The sequence below is a fragment of the Triticum dicoccoides genome, chromosome 4A (assembly GCF_002162155.2).
Source record: "Triticum dicoccoides isolate Atlit2015 ecotype Zavitan chromosome 4A, WEW_v2.0, whole genome shotgun sequence".
In the NCBI taxonomy this organism is placed as follows: Eukaryota; Viridiplantae; Streptophyta; class Magnoliopsida; order Poales; family Poaceae; genus Triticum; species Triticum dicoccoides.
The window spans coordinates 481,587,733-481,602,156 of record NC_041386.1 but is presented as its reverse complement, the minus strand read 5'-3'; positions in this window follow the sequence as shown (position 1 = coordinate 481,602,156).

Sequence of the window (14,424 nt, the reverse complement as noted above, 5' to 3'; positions counted from 1 at the left end):
GGCCGCGCATGGCGAGAGCCGAGACAAGATGGCCAAGATGGCCGTAGAATTAAAAGTCGCCGCCGACGTTGCCGGGTTCTTGAAAAGGAAAACCAAGCGAAGGCATTGGACCTTGAGAAGGATGCTGCGACGAGAAAGGACCTCTGCTCTGCTATGAGGGCAAAGAAGGAGGAGCTGCGGGAAGCCGGGGATATTGTAGCTAGGAAATCCTTTATGTTGCGGAGGAAGTTCGGAGATCCACGGTGTGCCCCTCTGGATCGGCTGTGGAGTTTGGAGGATGTATATATGGATTTGGCGGTGAGCGCTGCCGATGCGGCCAAGTATTTCCAGGGTCAGACAGACCGTGAAGTAGACCAGCTGTTTTGGAGACAATTCCATTCTCTCGAGCGTCCGCTTTCATTGACTGACCAATTAGCTGAATGGGCCGAACTAAATAGGTTGTCCGGACTCTCCATGAGGTCTGTTGTGGATCAGCTATGGCCGGAAAGGTCAAAACCGAATAGCTATTTCAGCTTGGTGCAGTAGTTCCTTGACGTGGTGCCACGCATTAATGCGATGAAGAGGTCGGCGTGCATAGAGGGCGCACAGATGGCCTTTGCCCGTGTTAAAGCACACTGGGCGGAGATGGATGCTACCACTGTTGCAGCGCGGGATTCGGCCATAGGTCGAAGGGCTGCTAAGCACTACTTTGAAGAAGTTCTTGAGGGTGCTCGTTTGATAGAGACCCAGTGCTCAAAAAAAATTATGTTTGAGTGATATGTAATCTCATTGTAAGCGAAATGCTTTTATAAATTTTTATAAGGCTATTTTTATACTTTTGCCTGAAAGTAATATGATGTCTCCTGGGCGGTCGTTTATGTATACATGTAATACATGTGTATAACCTGAAAGATTGCAGCCGTCAGCTTCAACCCTCACGCATATAATGCGGAGGTGCTAGCAAAAACACGCGTTCACACTTAACCCAACGTCTTGGTCCTATTAAGGAGGTGATAGCTGAGCGAGCAAGGCAACCGGACTATAATGCTTTAGCACTTTCACTTAGCCATAGGAGTTTGACAGTGGGGCTACTAAATAGCCCCTGGTGGCTCCGCACTTTCCCGATCCCAAGGTGCGTACATGCCTGGTCGGAAAATGGCCCTTCATTAAGGCGGAGGAATTCTAACATTCCAACAGGTCATTGAGTGGTTGACCAGTCTCACGCTATATCATGACAGTCAGTTTTCGGCTTTCTCTACTGAGGTGCTCGTCCGGATGAACCAGGGCACAATCGTAGTAGTTCTCCTGGTGCTACCTTAGCCGGTAAAGCGGAACGTAAGGCACCAAAACACAGGAGCCGGGCAAACCCAACATTTGACCAAAGACAATGATTCGGAGCTGATGCATATACGGCCAAACTCGCGACGCCGAACACTCCCTAAGGTATCCGGTCTTAGTGGTATAAACCGGGCCTAAATAATGGCCTTTGTAAGAAGCCCCTTGTGTCCAGGTGTGTGCATTGTTCTGGCGTGACCACATGCCAAGACGTCAGCATCCTTCTCAACGGTGGATATGTATCAACAGGAGACAGTAAAAAAGGTTTACACAGGGTCTTAATCTAAAAAGAATCCTTGGAGCGGGTCCCTGCTGCACGTCTGCGCCTGTGTCTCCGTTGTGCCTTATCCTGGACGGGTGTAGCACGATGATCGTCTGTAAAAGAGAGGAATTTAGGTGAAAAAGTTGTCGTGCAAAAAGATAGTTTTTTAAGGAAACCATGTATAATTCAAGATGAGGAAAATTGCCACTTGTCTGCGCGCGTTGAGCCCCTTGTATTGACAAATAGGGGTGTGACCATTTATTCGGTATAAGTAGCGGCGCCGGACTTGATTAGTTGTGTCTGAGGTCTTGACGACCTATTGGATGCTTTCGCTGGTCCGGGCGCCTTTAGTGTGCGGCTGCCAAGGCAGCCTCACTCTCTTCGGCGCGCAGAGATTGCTTGATATTTCCGTGCACTGAAATGATGCCACGTGGACCGGGCATCTTGAGTGTGAGGGAGGCGTAGTGTGGTATTGCATTAAAGCAAGCAAAAGCTTCGCGTTTGAGCAGTGCTTGATAGACACTTTGAAACGGAGCGATTTGGAAGGTTAAATGCTCGCGACGGAAGTTATCGGGGGAGCCGAATATAACCTGTAGTAGGAGGGAGCCCGTACAACGAGCCCCTGGGCCTGGCGTTACTCCTTTAAAGGTAGTATTGCTATGGCGAATTTATGTTGGGTCTAACCCCATCCCACGGATTGTATCCTGATATATTAGGTTTAGGTTGTTGCCGCCGTCCATCAAGACTCGTGTGAAGTGATATCTGCCAATTACTGTGTCTAATACCAGGGCAGCCCATCATGCGTGTCGGATACTTGCTGAGTAATCGCGATGGTCGAAAGTGATCGGTTGAGACGACCAGTGGCAGGACTTTGCGGTGACAAGCACTTGGGTATATTTTCCTGGGAGTGCCGTGTTGTTTTTTCCCTTGATCACGTGTAACACGTTTACTGTTTTGACTTCTGGTGGAAATTTCTTTTGTTCCCCGTGTCTTGCTTGAGAGGCTGGTCCTCGTCTTCAGTTGGTGTATCCTCCCCCTTGTGTACGACGTTGAGCTTGCCGGACTGCTTGAAGACCCAACATTCTCTGTGGGTATGATTAGCAGGTTTACCAGGGGTACTATGGATCTGACATACTTGGTCCAGAATTTTGTTGAGGCTGGACAGTTCATCCCTGGTGCCTTTAGGGGGCGGCTTTTGACCTGGCCAAGAGCTTTTGAATCCGGCATTTACTGTCGTGCCCTTCGTGTTGTCTTCTTTATTCCGGCATTTCTTATTGTTGTTGCGCCGTGATTTCCCGTTTCCATCTCTAACTTCAGATGTACTGGGGTCGCTGGTGCTGCATCTGGCTAGCCACCTGTCCTCACACGCGCAAAAAGCGGGTCATGAGGTTTGTTAATGCGGCCATCATTCTCGGCTTATTTTGGCTGGGGTGTCTGGCGAGCCATTCGTCACGGACGCTATGCTTGAAAGCTGCCAAGGCTTCGGCGTCTGGACAGTCGACAATCTGATTCTTTTTAGTAAGAAACCTGTTCCAAAGCTTTCGGGCTGAGTCTCCGGGCTGTTGACTTATATGACTCAAATCGTCCGTGTCCGGAGGTCGGACATAAGTCCCTTGAAAATTTGCCCGAAAGGCGTCTTCGAGCTCTTCCCAACTTCCAATGGAGCTTTTGGGGAGGCCTTTGAGCCAGTGACGAGCTGGCCCTTTGAGCTTGAGGGGTAAGTACTTGATGGCGTGGAGATCATCTCCTCGAGCCATATGGATATGAAGGATATAGTCCTCAATCCAGACCCCAGGGTCTGTTGTTCCGTCGTATGCCTCTATGTTTACGGGCTTGAATCCCTCTGGAAATTCATGGTCCAGCACCTCATCGGTGAAACATAGGGGGTGTGCGGCACCCCTGTAGCTGGGTGTACCGTGTTGTTCGGATGTTTGTTGTGTTGCCTTGTATGCTGGGGCGCGCTTGCGTGGTCCATAGATGGATCTTGTTGCGCCATCCTTTGGGTGCGAGCCCTCGCATGGGTCACGTGTTGTATTGTGAGTGGCGTTATATGCCGCTCTGTGTTGATAGATGGGTCGTCTATCCGACCATGTGGCTGCTTTGATATTTGGTTGTGGGGGGTCTGAGGCCTCCTCATCGAATTCAGGTAGCAGCTTCCGCTTTGGGTAGCTCTTGGAGGGGCGATTGTCGCCGTACATCGCTGCTGTGTTGAGTATTTTACTCCATCTGATGTGGAGTGTGTCTTGCGCAGCCTTGAGCCTTTGCTTCTGCTTTTTCAAACTCCTCGCGGTGGCAACAAGCCTTTTACACGCAGTCTGCTGCTCCGGGTGCCTGTCCGGCGTTATGTCATCTGGACCATTATCCTTGATAGGATTTGTTTGTTCGGTTTGATTATCCGGATTGCCGTTGTCCGGCAGCGGTTCGCCCTGCTCTAGCGCTGGGTCTGTGTGATCGCTATTTCTGGCAAGGCGGGATTTGGGGCGGCGCTTGCGTCCCCGCTTTGACTGCTTTTCAAGGGAACAAGCCTTCGGTGCGTCCTTCCGCTCCTCGTCGTCATCTTTTGGTGCGTCCACCATGTATACGTCATATGACGAGGTGGCGTTCCAGGGCCCAATAGGTGCTGGTTCTTCATCGTCTCCTTCATCAGCGTCCATACCGTCGATGTCTTTGGAGTCGAAGTCGAGCATGTCAGTTAAATCGTCGACAGTAGCTACAAAGTGGGTGGTGGGTGGGCTTTGAATTTCTTCATCGTCTGTATCCCAATCTCGCTGACCGTAGTCCGGCCAGGGCTCTCCTGATAAAGAGAGAGACTTTAGTGATTTCATAATATCGCCAAAGGGCGAGTGCTGAAAGATGTCCGTGGCAGTAAACTCCATGATCGGCGCCCAATCGGATTCGATCGGCAGAGGCGCGAATGGTTCGGAGTCCGGAGAGGAGTCCGGCTCCTTGGAATCATGAGTCTCGCGGAGTGCGGGGCTGGTGTTCGGCTCGATCGCCGTTAGGATCGCAGCCCCCGAGGCGGCGTCCAACCACCCATCCTCGATTGACACAGTTGGCTCCGAATTAAGGGTCGAAGCCGATGCGGGCGCGGCCTTCAGGGCACTGTTAGGCGGCAGAGCTAGATCATGCTCGTCGTGGCAGTGCGGCACGCTCGGCAGTGGCTCGAATCCGTCGAAGATCAAGTCCCCGCGGATGTCAGCCGTGTAGTTTAAACTTCCCAATCTGACCTGACGGCCAGGGGCGTAGCTTTCGATCTGCTCCAGATGGCCAAGTGAATTGGCCCGTAGTGCGAAGCCGCCGAAGACGAAGATCTGTTCGGGGAGGAAGGTCTCACCCTGGACTGCATCGTTATTGGTGATCGTAGGAGCCATCGAGCCTGATGGCGACGACACAGAGGAACTCTCAATGAAAGCACCAATGTCGGTGTCGAAACTGGCGGATCTCGGGTAGGGGGTCCCGAACTGTGCGTCTAGGCCAGATGGTAACAGGGGGCAAGGGACATGAAGTTTTACCCAGGTTCAGGCCCTCTCGATGGAGGTAAAACCCTACATCCTGCTTGATTAATATTGATGATATGGGTAGTACAAGAGTAGATCTACCACGAGATTGGAGAGGCTAAACCCTAGAAGCTAGCCTATGGTATGATTGTTGTTGTGTATGTTGTCCTACGGACTAAAACCCTCCAGTTTATATAGACACCGGAGAGGGTTAGGGTTACACAAAGTCGGTTACAATGGTAGGAGATCTACATATCCGTATCGCCAAGCTTGCCTTCCACGCCAAGGAAAGTCCCTTCCGGACACGGGACGAGGTCTTCAATCTCGTATCTTCATAGTCCAGGAGTCCGGCTGAAGGTATAGTCCGGCTATTCGAACACCCCCTAATCCAGGACTCCCTCAGTCCTCCTGTCCGATCACCTTCGATCGCAGGGACCACCCCACTAGTATCCGTCATGGCGGATTTGCCGCACTGGTCCTAGACCCAATCATTGACGGATTTCACCTCACTCGAGTCCTTATGGATGGCGGCAGCAGCCTGAACCTGCTTTATCAGGACACAGTGCGCAAAATGGGTATAGACCCTCAAGGATCAAACCCACAAAAACTACCTTTAAAGGCGTCATACCAGGTGTAGAGGCCCATTGCACAGGCTCAGTCACACTGGAAGTGGTCTTCGGATCCCCGGATAACTTCCGAAGCGAAGAGTTAATCTTCGATATAGTCCCGTTCCCAGTGGTTATCATGCACTGCTCAGGCGAACCGCATTTGCGAGATTCAATGCGGTACCGCATTATGCATACCTCAAGCTCAAGATGCCAGGACCTCAGGGGGTCATTACAGTTAACGGAAACATAGAGCGCTCTCTCCGAAGGGAGGAGCACACTGCGGCCCTCGCAGCGGAAGCGCAAAGCAGCCTCTTAAGGCAATCCACTAGTTCGGCGTTTAAGGACCCAAACACCTTCAAGCGCGCCCGGAGTAATCAGCAACAGGACCGCCTGGCACGTTTCGAGATCGCATAGCAATGCATCCCCCACCCCGGCCCAAGCCAAATGGCGAAATTCGTGCCACGCGTACATAATTACGCACTAAAAATACCATGGGCACAGGCGTGAAAGGGGGCACGACTACGGCACGCCCCAAGACGCGGCTTAAACCGCACTAGGGGCTTCTCGCTTTGTTATTTTTCTCTCTTTCAGGACATTAACCTCTGGAAACTCTGTCCGGCAGCATGATTGCCAAACACATCATGCAGCAACCAAGGAGGCAGAAAGCTACATCACACCACGGAACTCGCAGGTGGATTATGATAACGAGTGAAATACTTGATTTAATATTATTCCTCAGCTTTCCCTTGGAGGGGACATAGTCCTACTTTTTGCTTATCGCACTACCTGTATCATTCTACTCTAACGCACATTTTTTAATAAACAATGCATTGCATTAAGGCTTTTATTGCATTCTTCTTTATATATATATATATGTTCATTCGTGACATCCAGCACCCGTACACTATGGTACAGCCAATACGCTAGGGGCTTAAGCATACCCCACAATACGGCGTGAGAAGTCCGAAAACTTTCGACAGTGCGGCACCCCGAACTTATAGCATTATATGCATCAGCTCCGAATCATGTCTTGGGTCAATAGTTGGGTTTGCCCGGCTCCCATGTTTTGGTACCTTACGTTCCGCTATATCGGCTAAGGTAGCACTGGGAGAACTACTGCGATTGTGCCCCGGTTCTGTTGGGCTAAGCACCTCAGTAGAGAAAGCTAAAACTGACTGCCATGATAAGGCGAGAGACTGGTCGCTGTTCGAGAGGTTTTCAAGTCCTTAAAGACTTATGCCGCTTAGAGCGAGGAGTCGGCCCTGTCTGGCTTAAGGCGTGTATCGCGCCCCAGATTCGGCCTTCCGAATACTAGGGGCTTCACCGAAATTTAAAATTATAGAATTCTATGGCTAAGTGAGAGTGATAACGCATTATAGTCCGATTGCCTTGTTTGTTGTGCTGAGCACCTCCCTTGAAGGACCCAAAAATGGGAACAAGAGTGCTCAGGTTTATCCCGAACACCCGAGCACTCGTGGCATGGGGGCAGAAGCCGACGACTAGCCATCTCTCAGATTTGATAAACAGCCGAACAGAAGGTAATATTTTAAATTCAAACAAGCGTTGCATAGCGCATATGAACAAGTTTTCATAAATACAGGATTACACGAGCGAATTTACTCGAATATTATATCTTTAGTACACTCGTCCGCTACGAGACGAGCACCCTTCAGGACACCCTCATAGTACATCTCGGGGTGGCGATGCTCCTTGCCCTCCGATGGCCCTTCCTTAATCAGCTTCACGGCATCCAGCTTGGCCCATTGCACCTTCACACGGGCGAAAGCCCGGCGTGCACCTTCGATGTAGACGGACCGCTTGATGACTTCCAGCCGTGGGCAGGCATCCACAAGCCGCCTCACTAGGCCGAAGTAGCTATTGGGAAGGGTGTCGCCAGGCCACATCCGGATTATAAAGCCCTTCATGGCCTGTTCGGCCGCCTTGTGCATCTCGACCAGCTGCTTCAGCTGGTCGCTCATAGGCATCGGGTGTTCGGTCCCAGTATATTGAGACCAGAACAACTTCTCCGTTGAGCTTCCCTCCTTGGCCTGGTAAAACTGTGCGGCATCCGACACGCTGCGGGGCAAATATGTGAATGCTCCTGGAGAGCTCCGGATTCGGGTAAGTAACAGGTAATTTACTTTCACATGCTTGCTTTGCATATAGAATGCCTTACCCGCCGCTATCTTCTTCATCACATCAATCTCCTGGAGGGCCTTTTGGGCTTCGGCCTTGGCATTCTTTGCGCTGTCAAGGGCCGGGGCAAGCTCGGACTCTCGCGTCTTCAAGTCAAGCTCCAACGCCTCGTGCTTCATCACAAGAGCGTGGAGCTCTTGCTGCACCTCGCCCACCCGTGCCTCATGCCTTTCCCACTCGGTGCGCTCCTTGGCCGCTTTGTTTTCGGCCTTGGACAGCGCTTGCGTCAGGGTCGCCACCTCGGTCGTGGCCCCTGGCAAATTTATGACAATCCTGTCATTTTGCAATCGCTTTCCTTTTATATAGATCCATAGACTAGGTACTACTTACCTTTGTTCTCCTCGAGCTACCTCTTGGCAAGGCCGAGCTCTTCCTTGGACCCTTTAAGGTCCTGCTTCAGTGCGGCGACCTCCGCAGTCAGTGCGGCAGAGGCCAACAGCGAAGCCTGCATACGCATATAGACATACTTATATTAGACTCCTGCGATATTGTTTGATCCTCTGTTCGGCTTTTCTTTGTGAACACCGAACAGAGCATCAGGGGCTACTGTCTATGCGGTAATATTTCTCCTATATTTCAAAAACTTACCTCAAAGCCTGTTAGAAGGCTGGCACAGGCTTCAGTCAGTCCGCTCTTGGCGGACTGAACCTTCTGGACCACCGCACTCATAATAGTGCGGTGCTCTTCGTCAATGGAAGTGCTGCGAAGCGCTCCCAGCAGATTGTCCGGTGCCTCTGGATGGGCAGAGGTCACTGGCACAGGCGTCTTGCCCCTCTTGGAAGGAGGCCGCCTGCCCGAGTCCGGAACCACTGGAGGTTCCAGCGCGGTGTTTGGCTGAGGGCCGAACTCGGAGCCCTCGGGGGATTTGCTCCCCTGCTCCCGAAGTCCGGAAGGTCGCTTTGAGGCGCCTCCGGGACTGTCTCCCCTCGACCCAGTGCCTATTGAGACAACACCTCGGTGTTGTCCATAGGGCAAGGGGAGGTGGTGGTCGGAAGTGGATCGCTATCCATATCCGACGAGCTCAGGGAGCCGTCCGACGAGGATACGTCCATACGGGTTCGAGGCGGTCTGCACAATCATTATTCGGCGTTAGGAGAAGCAGTGCGACAAAGGAATGCTATGAGTTACTCAGGTATCCGAATACTTATGACTTCGCCAGGGGCTTGGCCCTGAGCAGCCACTCGTCTTCACCTTCGGCGGCGGTGGTGGAGTAGTCCGGAAGGATATTCCTTCCCTTATTGGACCCTTCGGCCCCCTAGTAGGGGCGGCCTTCTTTTCTTGTCTCCCCCGACTGGAGGGGGAACATCTTCATCTTCCTCCTCGTCTTCGGGGGAGAAGTGTGTCGCGGAGTTATCGGACAATGAGTCCAATAACACCTGGCACCGGGAGCTCTTTTGGGTTCCCTTGGCCTTCTTGGTCTTCTCCGGCACCTTATAAGGAGCCGGAGTCAGCATCTCCGTCAGGAGAGCGTCCGTAGTGTCTTTGGGCAGAGGGGCCGGACGGTTAATCTGCCCCGACGTGTCCACCCAGTCATGTCAAAGGCATGGAGATCATACCCCGCACATGGTTAAGCTAGGGGAAATAAATATCCTACCAGATGTATAGAACTCACAGAATGCGCTCGGTGCTTCGCGCTTAGCCCGCGGTCCTCGATGAGAGAGGGAGGGACCTCGGCGCCCTTGAACAGCACCTTCGAGACGTCCTTGTGCGTCGTGTCGAAGAGCTCGCTCAGAGTCTAGTGCTGGGCCGGGTCGAACTCCCACAAGTTGAAGTCACGTTGTTGGCACGGGAGGATCCAGCGGATGAGCATGACATGGACTATGTTAACAAGCTTGAGCTTCTTGCTTGTCATGTTCAGGATACATTTCTGGAGTCCATCCAGCTCCACCGATGAACCCCACAACAGGCCCTTCTCTTTCCAGGAAGTGAGCCGTGTAGGGAATCCAGATCGAAACTTGGGGGCAGCCACCCATTTGGTGTCGCGCGGCTCGGTGATGTAGAACCATGCTGATTGCCACCCCTTTATGGTCTCCACAAGGGAGCCTTCAAGCCATATAACGTTGGGCATCTTGCCCACCATGGCTCCGCCGCATTCTGCTTGTTGGCCGCCCACCACCTTCGTCTTGATATTGAAGGTCTTTAGCCATAGGCCGAAGTGGGGGCGGATGCGGAGGAAAGCCTCACAGACGACGATAAACGTCGAAATGTTGAGGATGAAGTTCGGGGCCAGATCATGGAAGTCCAGCCCGTAGTAGAACATGAGACCACAGACGAATGGATGAAGGGGAAACCCCAGCCCGCGGAGGAAGTGGTGGAGGAAAACTACCCTCTCATGGGGTTCTGGGGTAGGGACGATCTGCCCCGCAGCGGGCAGCCGATGCGCGATATTCGTGGCTAAGTATCCGGTTCCGCGCAGCTTTTTGATGTGTTCCTCCGTAACGGAGGAAGCCATCCACTTGCCTCCCGCTTCGGACATGTTTGGAGGAGGTTGAGGAGAAAGATGTGGACTTGGGCGTTGGAGCTCGAGTGCGCAAGAGTGGATGAGAAAGGAGGAAGAAGGCGTGGGTAGAAAAAGGTTAAACCTTGTCCCTTTATAAGGGCGGCCGAAACTATGTGCCCCCACTAGCCTGGTAAAACTCGCTTATCCCCCAAGCGCCGTAATCGATGGCGCAGTTGGGTTACCCATGCCCGTATTGATGAGAATCCCGTAATAAGGGGGACACGATCTCTGCTTTGACAAGACGTGTCAAAAAAGTGCCTCGCGTTATGTGCGGGGCTAGTTAAAGGAAACGGTTCGAATAATCACCGGGCCATGGCTTAATGTCATGTTGCCAAAACGTGTCAGCAGCTTAGATTTGTGGAAATACTATTCTCTCTGTGGAGATATGTGGAACTTGTTTTGCAGGGTCGGACACTATCCTTTTATTTGAACTCTTCTGTGGTATATCCGGAGGAGGAACCCGCCTTGCAATGCAGAAGACAACACTGCGCGTCGGACTCACCGTCATTGAAGCCTGGTTCAGGGGCTACTGAGGGAGTCCGGGATTAGGGGTCTCCAGACAGCCGGACTATATCCTTTGGCCGGACTGTTGGACTATGGCGATACAAGATTGAAGACTTCGTCTCGTGTCCGGATGGGACTCCACTTGGCGTGGAAGGCAAGCTAGGCAATACGGATATGTATATCTTCTCCTTTGTAACCGACCTTGTGTAACCCTAACCCTCTCCGGTGTCTATATAAACCGGAGGGTTTTAGTCCGTAGGGCAACATACAATCATACCATAGGCTAGCTTCTAGGGTTTAGCCTCTCCGATCTCGTGGTCGATCAACTCTTGTAATACCCATATCATCAAGAATAAATCAAGTAGGATGTAGGGTTTTACCTCCATCAAGAGGGCCCGAACCTGGGTAAAACATCATGTCCCCTGCCTCTTGTTACCATCGGCCTTAGACGCACAGTTTGGGACCCCCTAGCCGAGATCCATCGGTTTTGACACCGATAGTCGCCGTGACAGAGCTGCACTAGGCGAGGGTTTTTGCGCTGCGTTGGTTCAACTCCTGTAAGGGCGTGACTTATCTCTTGAGTCTGGTGTAGTTCCTCAATGAAGCGCCTGGCCCGAGCTTCTTCCCACTCCCCCGCACTTTCCTTAATGCTCTACGTCCTCAGGTCCCGGCCCTCGAGCGAGCTCAGCCGCCGCTGGTATGACAGGTCGCGATGCCGTGGGTCAAGGCCAGGGGGTGAGGGCTGGAGAGCCAGTAGGAGCCCATGAGTCGTGATACTCAGGCACCCCCCTATTAACGTGCAAGCGGTCCGTGCCGGAGAGAGGGAGAGACAGCTCGCGATGTCCCTAGCGTTGCTCCTGGAGTAGGTCCTGCACACCAATCATGAAGAGAAACAAGACCTATCGTTACGGTTGCCAGCCAACCTTTGTCGCTCCGGGGAAGTGATTGGGGCACTGAGGGCCTGGTGAGGTGGCGCCTTGCGGGGCTGCCGCGGCCAGAGCTCGACCACTCAGATTTATCGGTGTTGCAGGGACGGACCCATGCGCAGACACCGTGCCAGAGCGAGCAGCTCCATAGGTAGGCGTCAATCGAGAAGGCGATTAGGTCGGGTGTGTTAAGCACGCAGGAGGAAATTCATTTAAATAGACGCGAGAAAAGCAAACGCCGCTAGGCCAGGCCCGAGCAGCTCGGGGATGATGCAGCCCGAGGGGCGCCCCCAACAAGGTAAGTAAAGAGCATAAGCAAAACGGATACATGCCACAGGGACGGACCCACGCGGCCTGGGAATGATGCGGCCCTGTGGGCGCTCCCAGCTAAGAATGGAACTTAGAAAGGTGTCACCTGGTGCCATTGAAGATGGAGTGATGCTGAAGAAGCGGGCGATGCGCGATGAAGACGTCGATCCTCACGAGCCCCCAGGCCCAGGAGCCTCGGGAGGCTCCGGGGGCACTGGTGGGTTCCCGAGGGCCATCTCCATCTCTGCCAGGACCGCACGATGCCTGACCTCCTGAGCCTCTAGAATGCTCCTCAGCAGGCGCTGATGAGCGGCGACCGCGTTCGGCAAGCCGAAAGGCATGCGAACGTAGCTGTGAGGTGGACCCTCACAACGCCCCACGCGTGAAGGCCAGAGGCGCTCCTGAGATGCGGCTCGGTTGAGCCCTGGCACGTCGATGCAGACGCGCAGCCCACCATCCTCGCCTGGATGTGGGGCTACGGTGGGCAAGCGGCGGCTGCCGCGCATGACTCTCAACTCCTGTAGCTCCTGGAAGCACCCCTCCAAGTGGTGCCCGAGTGCCTCCCTCGCGACCTTGGCAAAGTCGGTGGCTCTCCAAGAAAGAGCCCCCGAGCCCTGCCTGAGGAGGGTGCCGGGCACGCCTTCCTATGCAAGAGAGGGTGGCGCTCCCTGATTGGGCGCAGATCCTGACGTAACACCTCCGGAGGCGCCTGCCTCCTTATGGCTTGGGTCAGGCGAAACCTTCTTCTTCTTAAGGGTCACCTCGGGAAACCTTCCGTTCCTGTGGTCCGGGTCTTCGATTGCTGTGGCTTGGAACTCACGCTCAAGTGAACACACTGCATCCCTTTCTTCACAGAGTACGGTGATGACTCCACCGCTTCCTGGCATCTTGAGGACATTGTATCCATGGTGAGTCACCGCCATGAACTTGGCCAGGGCTGGGTACCCGAGAATGGCGTTGTATGGCAGACAGATGTGGGCGACGTCGAAGTCGATGAGCTCCGTGCGGTAGTTATTGCGTTGTCCGAAGGTGACTGGAAGGCGAACCTGTCCTATGGGAACAGTGGAACCATCAGTGACTCCTGAGAAAGGCTTGGTCGGCTGGAGCTGATCGTACGGCACTTGGAGATTGTCGAACGTCTCGACGGACAGGACGTTGAGTCCTGCTCCGCCGTCAATGAGGGTCCTGGTGACCTGCACGTTGCTAATGACTGGGGATCAAAGCATCAGGAGGACTCCGGCCGTTGCTGCGCACTTGAGATGATCCGCTGAGCTGAACGTGATAGCGCACGCAGACCACCTGAGAGGGCGCGTGGCCTCAAGCTTGGGGAGGACTGCATTCACCTCGCGAGCAAACTGCTTGAAAATGCGTTGTGAGGCTGGGGCCTGCACGCCACCCAAGATGCAAGCGACTGTGCGTGGCTCCAGGAAGCACCCAGCCCCCTCGTCTTGATGTTGGTCTTCGTTCCTCCTTGGCGGTGGAGGCAGAGGAGGAAGGCCTGCGTTGCCATACGGGCGATCCTCACGAGGCTGATCTCTCCAGCCTCCCTCGCGAGGCTGGTCCTGCCAGCGATCCTCGCGAGGTCGGTCACACCACCCTTGCCGAGGGCCACGGTCTTCCCATCGTCCGCCACCTCTTCCTCCTCCTCGGCCACAACCCCTGTCGTTGCGCTCGGGGCGTCGGCCGACACGTCCATCTCTCACGGCCCTGAGCTCTTGACATTCGTTGGTGTTGTGGGTGTGGAGGTCATGGTACACGTAGTACCGGGTGCCCTTGGATGACTCAGGCTGATCCCTGCCTCGCTTGGTGTCTGGTTCCGCTGCAAGCATGGCAGCCCCCTTGCGCTTCACGTCCTTAGCCTTGGGCTTCTTCTCTTCTGGGTCGGCAGCCGGGAGTTCGAGGAGGGAAAGGCGCCCTTCCTCAGCCCTGGCGCACTTGGTCGCCAAGTTGAACAGCTCCAGGGATGTGCACAGGTCTTCATGGATTGCTAGCTCCTCCTTCATCTTGATGTCGCGTACGCCATCGGAGAAGGCCGAGATGATGGCTTCTTCAGTCACCTTGGGGATCTTGAGTCGAGCGTTGTTGAAGCACTGGATGTATTTCTGCAGGGTTTCCCCTTGCTGCTGCTTGATGCGGCGCAGATCGCTCACGGCTGGGGGCCGGTCGCAAGTGCCTTGGAAGTTGGCGATGAAGCGAGTGCGCATCTCGTCCCAGGAGGAGATTGTGCAAGGAGCCAGGTTCAGGAGCCAGGTGCGGGCCCCGTCCTTGAGCGCCATGGGAAACCATTTTTACCATGACCCTTTCGTCT